We start from the raw sequence: 13,154 nt of genomic DNA, 5'->3' as shown, positions 1-13,154 counted from the left end.
AAGTAATCCACTTCACTTTAACATTCTCCTAGAAACCTCACATCTCTAACTTAGTTTTCCTTTAGGGACCACCCCCCATAGCTAGCCTAGGAGATAGCTTAAACGGAGAGAGTTGGGAATAGGTGACAGCCCCTTCTCTTAGTTCCTTGCCACCAACCACACCTTGTGGGGTTAAAGGCTTTTCTCACTAACTGTAGGTAGGTGTAGGCAGCAGGGTCAACATCTCCTATAGGGTGCACTAACTGCTCACCATACATACTAGAATATAAATATTCCCTATTGTCATCAACTCCGCATGACTTCTCATGCTCCGTATAGGCATCCTTGTATGACCCCACAGACTCATCCAAAGAAGAGTCCTCATCTTGAAAGATAGAAGGAATATCTTCATGCTCCACTTCTGCTATCTCCTCTGCATCTCTCAAGCGTGAGTGGTCAGGTCCCCACAGTTCTTTACAGATGAAGCAAAGACCCTTCTTCCTTAATTCATTCTTGCTACATGGTCCACCAATTCTAAGCAGCTCCTCCCTAGTCAACTGTCTCCAAGATAATCTAATATTCTTCTCAGCCAACCTTTTGGCTAGCTCATAAGCAACGGGAGAGACCATTTGTTCCTCTCTCCAAATGGCCAACAACTTAGACTGTAACCTCTTGCAGATGGCATCACAATCTCCCATAACTGAAGACAAGATGGACTGCATGTGTGCTTTGACCATGTCTGGATGATGTTTCTTAATGTTGAAAAAGGATTGGAACATTTGAAGAATTAGGTCATCACACTCTAGATCAAACATGATGTCATAGGTTCGAAGTTTGGCCATATCTTCCAAAATCCAGCGCTTTTTCCCAAAGGTAAGACCCACATTGTTATCCAAGTCCCGAAAGGTCTCTACTATTAATCTAAAAACTCTCCTCATATCATCATCATCATAAATAAGGAGGTATAGGTGCAGTCAACCTTAAAATGTTGTTGAGATAGGATGCAACTGGAAGTTTGACCCCTTCACAAGGTTCCCCCAAGAACTTGTGTTGTATGAGAGCAAGCATAGCAGGTTTTAGAGCCCAAATTAGTTTCTTCCCTTCTAACTCGTTCACTTCAAAAAGGAGTGCATCTAGTTCATTTAGTTTGAAAAGGACTTTCCATGTAACCCTCATGTGCTTCAAATCTGTCCCAAGTGCAAATATTTTGTGCCCTATTTCCTGCCCCTTCTGCACATCCCTCGGTTGTTCTCTCTAAAGAATGGCATGGACCCCCTTTGAGAAGAGTCTATTGTTTGTTGCTGTTGGTTTATTAAGGGAGTTTAAAAAGGTTTGATCCATGTTTAATGATGACAAGTACAATGACATTGAAATCATTGTTTTTTGGGTTTGTTGAATTTTCTGAGTGAGGTGTTTTGATAAACAGTGTCATGACAAACAACTGTAGGTGTATCTTTTTTTGTTTTTGTGTTTAATAACCCAATATATCAATTGTATCTCATTAAAGAAGCAATGCAATTCGTTTAAAATGAAAATAGTGATATCAACTACACAAATGTTCACAAGGCAAGGAAACATTGAGATGATAAAGGAACCTGGAACATTTATCGGTCGACAACGCTTGATTGGAGATGCCTTAAAAAACTAGTTGGTCCTTGTTGGTGAGTTGCTGCAATCAAACACCAATTCTTCCTTCCATGGAGAGGCTGCTACAGGCATATGGATCTGCAGGTCTTGGAATCCCAGCGTCTGCTACAGCTAACTTGAGGGGCTAAGGAAATACTAAATCTGGAATTGATATGCAGTAGTTGCCAGCAAGAATATGTGACAATCCAGCTTCTGGCCCAGAAATATAATAAATTTGCCATAGGAAACACTAATGTAGCTCCTCAATTCTTACTGTTTACTGCTTTCTCCAGGCAAAATGTGACCGCATGCTACAATTCTCTGCCCTCTGTAATAGTATGTCTGCAATTGATCGCTGTAATTAATCACAGCTTGAATCACGTTTTTCCTCCAGCTACGTTCATGCTTCTTTGTGCACACAGTTATTTTAATTTTGATTTCCTGAGCTGCCACCAACATTCTTCCTCACTTCATATGTAACTCTTTTGCCACTCCTTACAAATGCACTGATTACTATAGTAGGCTATACGATCACCGGGGTCAGCTTCATATGACTCTTCCTAAGATCACTTAGAATCTGTAAAACAATTGTATTAGGTTCAAAAATTGCAGTCCTCAAAAATTTAGTGAATAAAAAATTTTGTCCCTTCAAAAGTAATTTGGGCGGCTATTCGAGTCAAGGAACTTAGACGCCTAGAAATTTTGGTCCAAATCATACACAGACAGCCATGACTCGGCCTTCACGATTTACTACAACACAACGACCAATTGATGCGGCTCCATTGTCATGCAACTCCTGGAAAACTGAAGAATCTAGCTCAATCCATGTTGTGAGCTCCAAGATGTTTAATGCGTTCTTGGCCAATGAGTTGTCATCCTCATTAGGCAAGAATTTGCACAAATTTTTGACAGTCAACGCCCACGTAATCAGCAGATCGCTTTTGTCTATGGCAGTGCGATAGACCAATTTGGCCTATAGTTAAAATCTTTCACTTCGTCCTGTTGACTTGCACTTGGCTTCTTCGTCAGGCAAGAGGATCGTGTCGCATGGCAAAGCTCGGACTAATTTCTCGGTAAACTACGAATATTTTGATCTGCCCTAGTTCAACTCTCACGTAATTTGGTTCACGTCCCTCGATTAGCGAGATTCTCAATCGGTTAATTGTCATGTGCCAGCATTGCATCCAGCTCCTTGTTTTAAATCACGTTTAAGAGTTGTGATGCAAGTTGCTCAAATGCAAACCCTTCTTGGTGTTTCTCTTCGTATGGTGGCTCAGTATCTATGTTGGAGCACAGTCTTAGCCGACCACCCTTTAGAATTATTTTCAACCCTACAATGCATATAATTATGGGCACAAGCAATTAAACTTCAGCCTTCGCAAAATACAAAGTCGGCGAAGTTCTACTGTGATTCAGTCCTTAAAATTAATGAATTCAACACATCTCTAGGACAAATTGCCATGACCACCTATGAGATGGGCCCTCGACTCCTTAGATTTAAGCTGCTCCAAATATGCAATCTCGGCCTATAAAAAAAAATGGTACCCTTTCCCAAAATAGCGGCTCGTGCCAAACAACAACTCACAACCCTTTCAAAAATTTTGATAATTTCACTGCTCTTCACAAATGTAAATTAATATTCGTCCTTACTTGTATAATGTAGGCAAGTAGTACAAATTTGACCAATATCACTTAAGCCTTGGCCTCCTTATATCATGATTGGCCCCCGTTTTAATAGTTTTGATGGCCACATCCTTTATGGCCTTTTTAATTCCTTGTTCAGTTTGTCGGATCATTATTGAGCCAAAGACAATTTGGAAGAAAATTTGTCAATTTGTCGAGCCCTCAAACAATAATATCTGCAATTGAAACCCTATAACTTTTCTTTTGGCTCGAATTTGATCTGTGAATTAAACCCTCAGGCTGGCAGGAAAACCAGCTTTGATATCGCTGTAATATCCCAAACAGGATATTTGGCAAAAATCTTACTGAACCAAAATTACTCCATAAAATTTTTCATTTATTTTAACAGAACATTGCCATGTAAAAATATAACCAATAGCATGCAACAAAATATCAATAAAATGAACAAGAACAATCTCAACTTTTATCATAATAGGAACTACGGTTTACATGCTAATACCACAAAATAGATGAGATGGGAAACTAGCCTCAAGAATCTGCTCCACTGCTATGCTGGCCCTCCAAACTGAACTGAACTGCACTGCTAAGCTCTCTTGTGAACTCTAGATGAATTCACCAAGGGAAGGTGGGTACTCGCCCAACCTCACTAAATCGCCCAAGGGTTTCCGTCCTGGGGCTACAACTGATGTAGAGAACCAGGTTCTCAAACCTCTCATGCAAGAAGAAGATCAAATCCAAGATGTCCCCTAATGGCCTCCTCCTCCTCTTTTATAAATCTGATGGACCCCTTTTAGAATCTCCTATTTTATTATTATTTTAATCATGGAGCACTTTTCCCTCTTTTATTTCAATTAAAATATTATATTTAATGTGTGAAAAGGGTAAATTGGCCACCATGCCTCCTCAGGTCATTGAAAATCACTTCTAACAATCTTGTCTTGTAGATCTTCTCGTTCCTGTTCCAACGAGCTATTACACTAAAGTGTTATGCCACGTATTCCCCCCGAAATGCCACCTTAAGCGTATTTAATTGAGTCAGGCCCATTAATAACTTTGTTTTTTGAAAGTTTTCGGAATGCAACGGAACGAAAAGAAAACTATGCGAATGATGGAATATACCAAGAGAATGCCATCGAACCTCATAAAAACTCCTCAAAACCCCTCAAAAATCCTGTGGACCCACTGAAGATGCCAACCTGCACCCGTGACCTATTTGCCCCCAACTCTAAAAGTCCGTCCTATCTATGCCAGAAGGAACACCAGAAAAAGGAACATTAAAGATTGAAACCACAAACACTTTCGGGACACCAACTAGTCAAGCATGGCCATTAGGTTGTTGCATGGTGTTGTCATTGATGTCAACATCGGTTCTTGAATGCTCTTAATATGTGTCATGATTACATCAATGGAAGCCTTCAATGGACAAGTGTCCCTTGTAAGGATGGTTGGAAACCCTAGTATCCCCACATTTGTTGAGGAATTTGAAGATGGCGATCAATGAATTTGATCTCAAGTTCATCGTCAATAGTGCTCCTCATCATGTTGATTCCAACGATATTTAGCACATCGTGAGGCTCCTCACAATTTGGTATATATGCCCTGGCAAAGTTAAAAGACCCCACCATGTGGCCAAAATCGCAAAATGAAGTGATGTGGCAGCTTGTCATTAATTCATGGGCTTAGAAGAAATTCACTATGGTTGAGAGGATACTTTAATTGGTCCATCTCCAAATTAAGTGACATGGCAGCGTGACATTGGTTCGTGGGTTTAAACTTTAAACATATTCATTACAATTTATTCAGTTAATATTTGCTCCAACAATGTTTTGAATTTAAAGTTTTTGTTGGTCGGCTCCATAAATTAATAGGCCATGTCAGTCCCTATTGATCACCCATCCATCAACTATGTAAAGGACCTCGGTTCCATCCAAGAAGGTAACAATAATTCACACAAACATCTAATTATTTGATTTCTAAGGCCTTTCGAAAACTCACGCACATCAGGAGAATAGGCTAAGACATCTACATTTATGAAAACAGTACTCTTTGCAGGGCAAAACTTCGTAGTTTTTTTTGTTGGGGGGGGGGGGGGGGGGGGGTGGGGGATCGATGGTTGGTGTTGACGAACATCAAGTTCGGAGGCAAAATCGAAACTTCTTTGCAATTTCCACAAGACCTTAAGCTTGTCTCTCCAAAACGAATTGAGTTTATGTGGCATTGAATTGGACATCATTTCTGGCATCATTTCGGCTTTGATCTAGTTCGATGGAGGTATATATTCATCCATTCTATTCTTCCTTATCCCCGCAACTGAGGCACAATTTCGTTCCTGGTAAATCTTAACATTGATTCGAAGCTTATCTAGGATTCTTTCTACAATACATTCGAGACTCAAATGTTCTGAGGGTTTATACTTTTATTGTAAAACGGATACAAGGAACTACTTGGTCGCATCTAGAGCACAAATTCGTTCCTTTATTCGTTGTCATCACAACTTGAATTAAGAAGAATTTTTAAGTTTCACATCTCTGCAATTTGAAGTTGAACAATTCACACCTCTTTGCGAGTGGATCTGGTTTATGGCCTTGATATCCTAGCTTCTATAGTAGCACAAAATATTATTTGAAGGACTCACTCAAGAGTTTGAAAATCTAGATCATTTTCATATCAACATTGTAATGTCCCTTCCTAAAATAATTTTATTTGCTAAAGGAAGATTCACAATTTTGCATTTTTGACTATTCTAGGGGGCTAAGGTGCTTTGGAAATAATACTTAGGAGAAGGAGAGGTCGAAATTATTTGGCTAGTGGAATGTGGGGGCCACCACTCATGAAATACACACCCCCTGGGAAGAAATTCGAATTGCTAAGGGAAGGAGGTTGAAATTGCTAGGTGGAGGGACCCACATGAGGCAAGGAGAAAGTTTTAAATAGGAGGAGGATGGCAGCTATAGGGGCTTTTGACAATTTGACATTTACTTGCACCTAGCACGCTTGAGCTGTTTAGACGAGTCTGCACCCAAGATTCTCAAGCAAGTTTCTCACCCCTTGCTTTGATGGACTTCAAGTACCATCCCAAGGAGGGAAGTCGATTTCTTGTGAGCTTCTTCAACAACAACTTCAGGCAATTCGTGGGGTTTTCGTTGTTGTTTCCAGGGCGTAGTAGAGGCGTATGATTTGCTTATTGGGGCCAACATAGACCAAAAGTATTGTTGAGGTTTCCAGGGGAGTTTTGCATCACCATTTGCTAGAGTTTTTGGAGGGAGAGATCAGCCGAATCCGTGAGAAGTTTTACTATAGCAAAGCAACCATCTGGGTGACTGCGTAGGCTTGAGCAGGAGGCTTTTCTAGGCACACGTGGGAGCTAGGGAGGTGACCATTGGGGGCAGATTTGAGTTGGGGATTTGGGGAGATTTCCAGAGGGGTAAATCCTTAGCATTCTGCAACATTTTGGAGGGCTGAAGCAGTGATTCATCAAGTGGGTCGAAATTCCCAGCCAGTTGAGGAGCATTCTAAAATTGGGGTAAATTTCAGGGGTCAGAAGTAGGCCAAACCATATCTTGGTTTTGGTGGGTTATTGGAGAGGAACCCAGGATTAATTTCCCAGAATTTCCTAAGCACCAAAGGAGAGTCATTTGGCAGGTTCTTTCAGCAAATAAAGCAGTTTTCTAGGGCAGTGCAAAGCATAGCTAAAGCAGTTCATTTCAACATCCGGGCATTGTATTTTTCTACCTTGGGCTTGTCTAGCTTGCCTTTTGGCAAGCCCAAGTGCACTCCTAACATACCCCTATTGTACTACTACTTCACATAATAAAATGGCTCAACCAGATGACATTTTTGGAGATTTTCTAGGTGTTCACTTATATATCTAAATTTTTATGTGTGCATGTTTATTTTTGCTTTGTTTATCACTGTATTTCCTAAGTAGGAATACCACAGTGGTATCAGAGCTCATATTATTGGCTCAGTATCTGGGAGCAGCTATTAGTCTATGACACTAGAGGACTAGCCAAACGTCACTTACAAGAGGAAAAGGTACAGAAGCAGAGAAAGGCAACTACAAAATACTCCTGATCTAGCAACCATTAAGCCGGAGGTTGAGGTTGGGGAGCCAGACATGGGGAATAACATGGGAGATAAATTGAGTAAAGAAGAGGAGTTCTCCCAACATCTCTTGAAGACAATCCACGACTTACCTAGGGGCATTGATGAACTTAAGCAGCCAAACTGCAACAACAATAAGGGCAAGGGTGTCTAAGGAGAAATTCATCTTGGTGAGGGTTCGGGTACTTCACACCACCAAGCAATGAATCCACCCAATGTACCCCTTATTTCTAGCACACCACCCAGGTCAACCATCCCTACATTTCTAGCATCAGGTGCTAGAGGGCTGCAGGGGCAGGAAGAAATGCCCATGGGAGACTATTTTGTGGAGTATCTATCCTATGGGCCTGATTTCAGAGAGGCCATCACCTTCAAAGACTTTTGCCAACTAAAGGGCAACAATAGGAGCAAGGAACATAGGAGAGGAGGCTACACGCATGGCACTAATTTACAAAGCACGATCGGAAGATTATTCCTCCCAAATTTTAATGGCTCACCTAAGAGCTCAGCCAGGGCATGGGTTGAGAAGTTGGATGTCTACTTCCATCTTAACCAGATGAAGAGGTGGAGGTAATCAAAATTGCCACATTGCATTTAGAGGGGGAAGCCCACGATTGGTGGTTCCTTGGGTTGACCACGATGGAACATGCAAGGGACACAGCCTATGAGGATTTCACACGGAGGGTACTTGAGCGTTTTGAGAGGAGGAACCCGGAGTAACACTTTGGGGAGTTGACACGGCTCAAGCAGACTGGTAGCGCTGAGGCCTATATCTTTCAGTATCTGAGAGTGCCAGTGATGGCAAGGCCAGGAGGGTCTTCATGTTTTTTAAGGGATTAGCAGAGCCACTAAGGGGCTTGGTGAGGTCCAACAGGCCAACCACTTTGTAGGATGAAGTTGCTAGAGCACAGGACTTGCAAGATGCTCTGCCCAAAACTAAAACATAGATACCCACCACACTTGTGTTCCAGCAGAGGGGAAGAGACACTAGGCCCCCGCCACAGAGAGACACCGAGGGGCATGGGCAAATGGATGATGAGGCTATGAGGGACCTCCATCGGAGGAAGTTGTGCTTCACTTGCCAGGAGCTGTGGGCACGAAGACATCGATGTACCAAGGGCAAGGCCCACTTCATAGAGGTGTTTTCTCACAGTGAGTCGGAGGATGACGTGGAGTTGGAGATAAGCGGGGATGACGATGAGACACATGCAAAGAGGGGACCACCTCCACCACTGCCACCTGGGGGAGCAACTTTTGCACCAGCTGGAGGAGTCCTTGCTTCATTGCATGGGGTTCCCAAATTTTTGACCTTGAAGATCAGAGGCACAGTGCAGGGGCAGCGTGTCTCGATTTTGGTAGACAGTGGAACCACCCACAATTTCATTGATGCACAAATGGTTCAGAGGTGGGGTATCACTACAGAGGAGTTTGAGGGGTTTTCAGTTCTTGTGCCAGGGATAGGACCATGCAGTGTACCTGATACATCCCCAATTTGACAGTGACCATGGGGAACTACTCAATGGCAGATCATTTCTTCGTGGTGGATGTACCAGACACCAATGTGCTGATGGGTGTCCAACGGCTCTACTCTCTAGGGAAAGTGACGACTGATTGGTGGAAGCTGGAGATGGAGTTTGTGGGGCCAGATGGGAAGCTGGTTGTTTTGAGGGGCATGCATACGTATCCACCACAGATAGTCTCAGTGCGTCAAATGGAGGCTGATTTTGTTAAAATTTGATAGCTCAGGGATTAATTTCTCCTAGAAGAAATCATATCTTTCAATTCCATTTGAACCAAATATAATAAAATTTCATTTCTAACAATTATAATGACTTTCCAAAAATAGTAAGTCACATCTCAATTTGGAAGTGACTATCCAAAAATAGAAAGTCATGTCTAAATGATCAAGGATGATCTCAACATATGGAATCCACTTAAAAATCAAATCAATCATAATTATCAATGTTGCATTAATCGTTATCGAGATTAAATCGGCGCGGGGAAAAAATCGGAAAAAATTGGAATTATCAGGAAAAAATAAAAATAAAAATCGGGAAAAAATCGTTTGGTACAAAAATATTCATTTTTTTCCACTTTTTTTTTCAATTTTTTTAATATCTAAACCATCTACAACATAAAATAAATACATTGACACATAAATATGATAAAAAAAACTAATATATAAAATGTTTAATATCATTTCTAGCGCTAAAATCACACATAACATTGAATCATGTCCTGAAAAGTAAGTCCTGACTCCTGAGTCCCAACTCAACCTCAAAATATCAACAAAAAATATGATAATGTATCTCATCATGTCATAATGTCATATACAATAAAATGAAAGTCTAATCCTATTGATTTCCTCTGCCCCTCTTGCGAGAAAATGCCACAGCTTTCCCTTTCCCTCTAGATGTAGATGCTGGTGCCCGTGCTGGTGGAAATGGCAGTGGAGTCTGATGTGCTCTAGAAGCTGAAGAACTAGAAGTAGGAGCTATAGGAGGTAGACCACGTCCTCTACTGGTGGTAGTGGTAGCCCGGGCAAGCGGTGTCACCTCCTCCTCCTGTTCCTCCTCCTCCTCCTCCTGCTCCTGCTCCTCCTCCCCCTCCACTACATCCTGCACTAACCAATCATCAGCAGAATCCATGAGAGGCCTCTCGGCCTCAACCCTCCATGCAGCAGTGGTGTCAATCCCATCCAATGAGATGGCATCCACATCAGGTGTCCTCTCAAGTTGCCTCACCCACAATCAAAGATTGTAGTAGACGTAGACCATGTCATTAAGTCGCTGGGACTCCAACCTGTACAAAGATCATGAAATAATAATTAATAATTATAAAAAAAATATTGTTTAATGAATTCAAAAATTTATTTGGAAATTTACAATATTTTAAATGTTTAAGTGTTAACCTATTGCGCTTCTTGTTGTGTATTTTTTCAAATACACTCTAGTTGCGCTCACATCCTGAGAAGCTGCATGTTTCGCTGAGGATGCGAATGGCAAGCTTTTGCAGAAGGGGTACCCTGCCACCATACATTTTCCACCATGCATCTACAAAAAAATTACAAATAAAATTTTACATAAACATAAGAAAAAAATGGAATTTGAAGAGACAATGAAATTTGAAACAAAGTTACAAACTAAAAAATACTTGGCATTTTAATCGTCCAATCAGTGATAGCCATCTCAAAGCCAAATGTACCACTTGCCATCCTATATGTCTCAATTTGTTTAGAGATCTCTATACGTTTTTCTGGAGATCGCACCATCTTCTAGACATAGGATAAGAATCCATCCATGATCTCAGCATCAAAATCAAACCCACATGCATAAGAAAATGTAGGGTTCAGGAAAAGCCCAACAGCATGAATGGAACGATGGAGTGTGTTGTTCCATCGCTCATCAATCACTCCCCATAGGAGTTGTTTCTGAAACCCATCATCTCCCTTATCATCATAGTAGGCCCGAATGGCTTCTTTGGCCCTGTCCATGGCTTCATACAAATAGCCCATTGCGGGCTTCTCACCATCAACCAACCGAAGAACCTTTACCAAAGGTTCAGTAACGGCACACACCTCCTGCACTCCCGCCCAGAAGTCTTCCTCGTATGAAACTAGTCTGCATACGGCCTCTCCTTCTGGTTTGCGGCTCATTGGCAAAGCACACCACTCCTCTGAAAGAAACATTCTCTTCACATCCCACATAGAAATCAAGAGGGATTGAAGAGATATGAAACTAGTGGCAAACCGTGTAATGGCGGGGCACACCAACTCTTTGTTGTTGGTGAATCTTCTCATCAAGTTAAACACAGATGTATGATTATATATAAATTTTGTAATGCTTTTTGATGAGTCAACAATATCTTTGACAAAGAGAATTTTCCCTATGTCCTCTAACATCAAATCAATACAATGGGCAGCACAAGGTGTCCAAAATAAAGTAGGATGCTTGTCCATAAGCATCCTGCCAGCAGCAACATAATTTGCAGCATTGTCCGTTATGACCTGGACAACATTTTCTGCACCCACCTTTAAAATAAACAGATCTAGCAAATCGCATAAAGTTCTTGCATCTTTGATTTGTGCAGATGCATCAACAGATTTGATAAACATAGTCCCCTTGGGACAACTAACCAAGAAGTTTATAAGGGTTATCCCTTTTTGGTCAGTCCAACCATCTGACATAACAGTGCATCCTGTTTGTGCCCATGATGCCCTAAAATCCTCCAATCTTTGGGTGCAGTCACGCTTTTCATTTTGAAGAATTCGGCGTCTGAAATCATGATAAGAAGGGATTTTGTATCCCGGGCCAACACTGGCAATAGCATCAACAGTAGGTTGGAAAAATGGATTATTCCTTACAATGCTGAAAGGAATATCACTCCAGAGGAGAAATTTTGCCAGCAACTTGTCAGCTTGTTCTTTCTCAGTTCTTTTTAGCATTGAACCGATAGATGGCTGTGAACCAGGTGTGGTTCGAGGAACAAAAAATGATGATGCAGCTACCATATTGGCTGATGCTGCAGTAGAAACAGTGCCACTTGGCCCACTTCCTTCAGCTGACCTTTTTAGTTGCCTTTTGAGTTCTTCTTTGGCCTCTCTATTCTGCTCTAAAGTTTCCAATGCTCTCATGGCTCTTTGGATAAGTTCAGAAGTTGTATTTGTACAAGGCTCCACATCATGTCCAGGGATTTTTGCAAGGTGAAACTTCAACTTGTACACCCCCCCGGACATCCCCTTTCCACACAACTTGCAACTCAAGTTTACTCTATCATTCGGAGCATCAGGTACTTTCCAATGCTCTCATGGCTCTTTGGATAAGTTCAGAAGTTGTATTTGTACAAGGCTCCACATCATGTCCAGGGATTTTTGCAAGGTGAAACTTCAACCTGTACACCCCCCCGGACATCCCCTTTCCACACAACTTGCAACTCAAGTTTACTCTATCATTCGGAGCATCAGGTACACCATATTCCCAGAAAGGATCCAATTTCCTTGGCATGTTTGTTTTTGAAATTTGAGGTTGCAAACTTGAAGTCTTGAATGGTGTTTTGGTGCAGTTGTGAACCTATGGGAAAATAAGGATTACGATTACAATTTAGCATTTACAAAATTACAAGTTACAAATTTACAAATTACAATTTAGTATTTTAATTTTTAATTTTTACATTGATAATTGTACAATGAAAATCCAAGTTACCCGTAACCCAACCTAAAACAACCATTCCAAAGTTCAAAGTTTCAAACACAAATTACCCAACCATTCCAAACCCAAGTTACCCAACCAAATGGCAAAAACAATGAAAAAAACATAAACAATGTTTCAAAAAAATGAAAACAAAAAAAAATGGTTCCCATAGTCATACCAAGTTACCCAACCCAAAACAATGAAGGAATACAAAAAAATCTTTAAAAACAATGAAAACAAAAGAAAAATGGTGCCCATACCAAGTTTCCCAACCAAAAAAAATGAAAAACATACAAAAACAATGTTTTTAAACGATGAAAACAAAAAAAAAAAAAATTAATCCACATACCGTTTCTATGGAGAAACCAGTGGTCTCCTCTTGATTTCCTCCTCTAAGCACTTAGATTTGGCAAAAAACCCTCTTCAGCGTGGTCTCCAAGAGCTCCTCCTCCCTCTGCGCGCGACTATCCAAATGAGCGCATGAAAAAACCCAAAAAACGTTATAAAACTATGCTGTCGCGACCCTTGACGATATTTCAGTTTTTATCGTGATTTTTTTGTTTTTATCGCGATTTTTTCAGTAAAAATCGGCAAAAAAAAAAAAAATCCGGC

General features: G+C 41.0%; 1 protein-coding gene across 3 annotated transcripts in view; it reads right to left on the bottom strand.

The window, feature by feature from the left end:
- Positions 1-13,154, bottom strand: part of LOC149153200 (uncharacterized) — a 299,597-nt gene that overhangs the window by 160,289 nt on the left and 126,154 nt on the right. Inside the window, exon 1 of one of the 3 annotated variants that reach the window (XM_089441329.1) lies at positions 1,575-2,996. The exons of the other annotated variants lie outside the window; for them this stretch is intronic. The gene's annotated coding sequence lies outside the window, so the exon portion shown is untranslated. Of the gene's footprint in view, positions 1-1,574; positions 2,997-13,154 lie in introns of those variants that run through there. 3 annotated transcript variants of the gene reach the window in all.

The sequence above is a fragment of the Pinus tabuliformis genome, chromosome 9, assembly GCF_031772625.1.
Source record: "Pinus tabuliformis cultivar Carrire ecotype Pingquan chromosome 9, CPIR1, whole genome shotgun sequence".
NCBI classification, from domain to species: domain Eukaryota; kingdom Viridiplantae; phylum Streptophyta; class Pinopsida; order Pinales; family Pinaceae; genus Pinus; species Pinus tabuliformis.
Note: the sequence above shows the minus strand (reverse complement) of the source record. Positions and strands in the feature narration are given on the sequence as shown.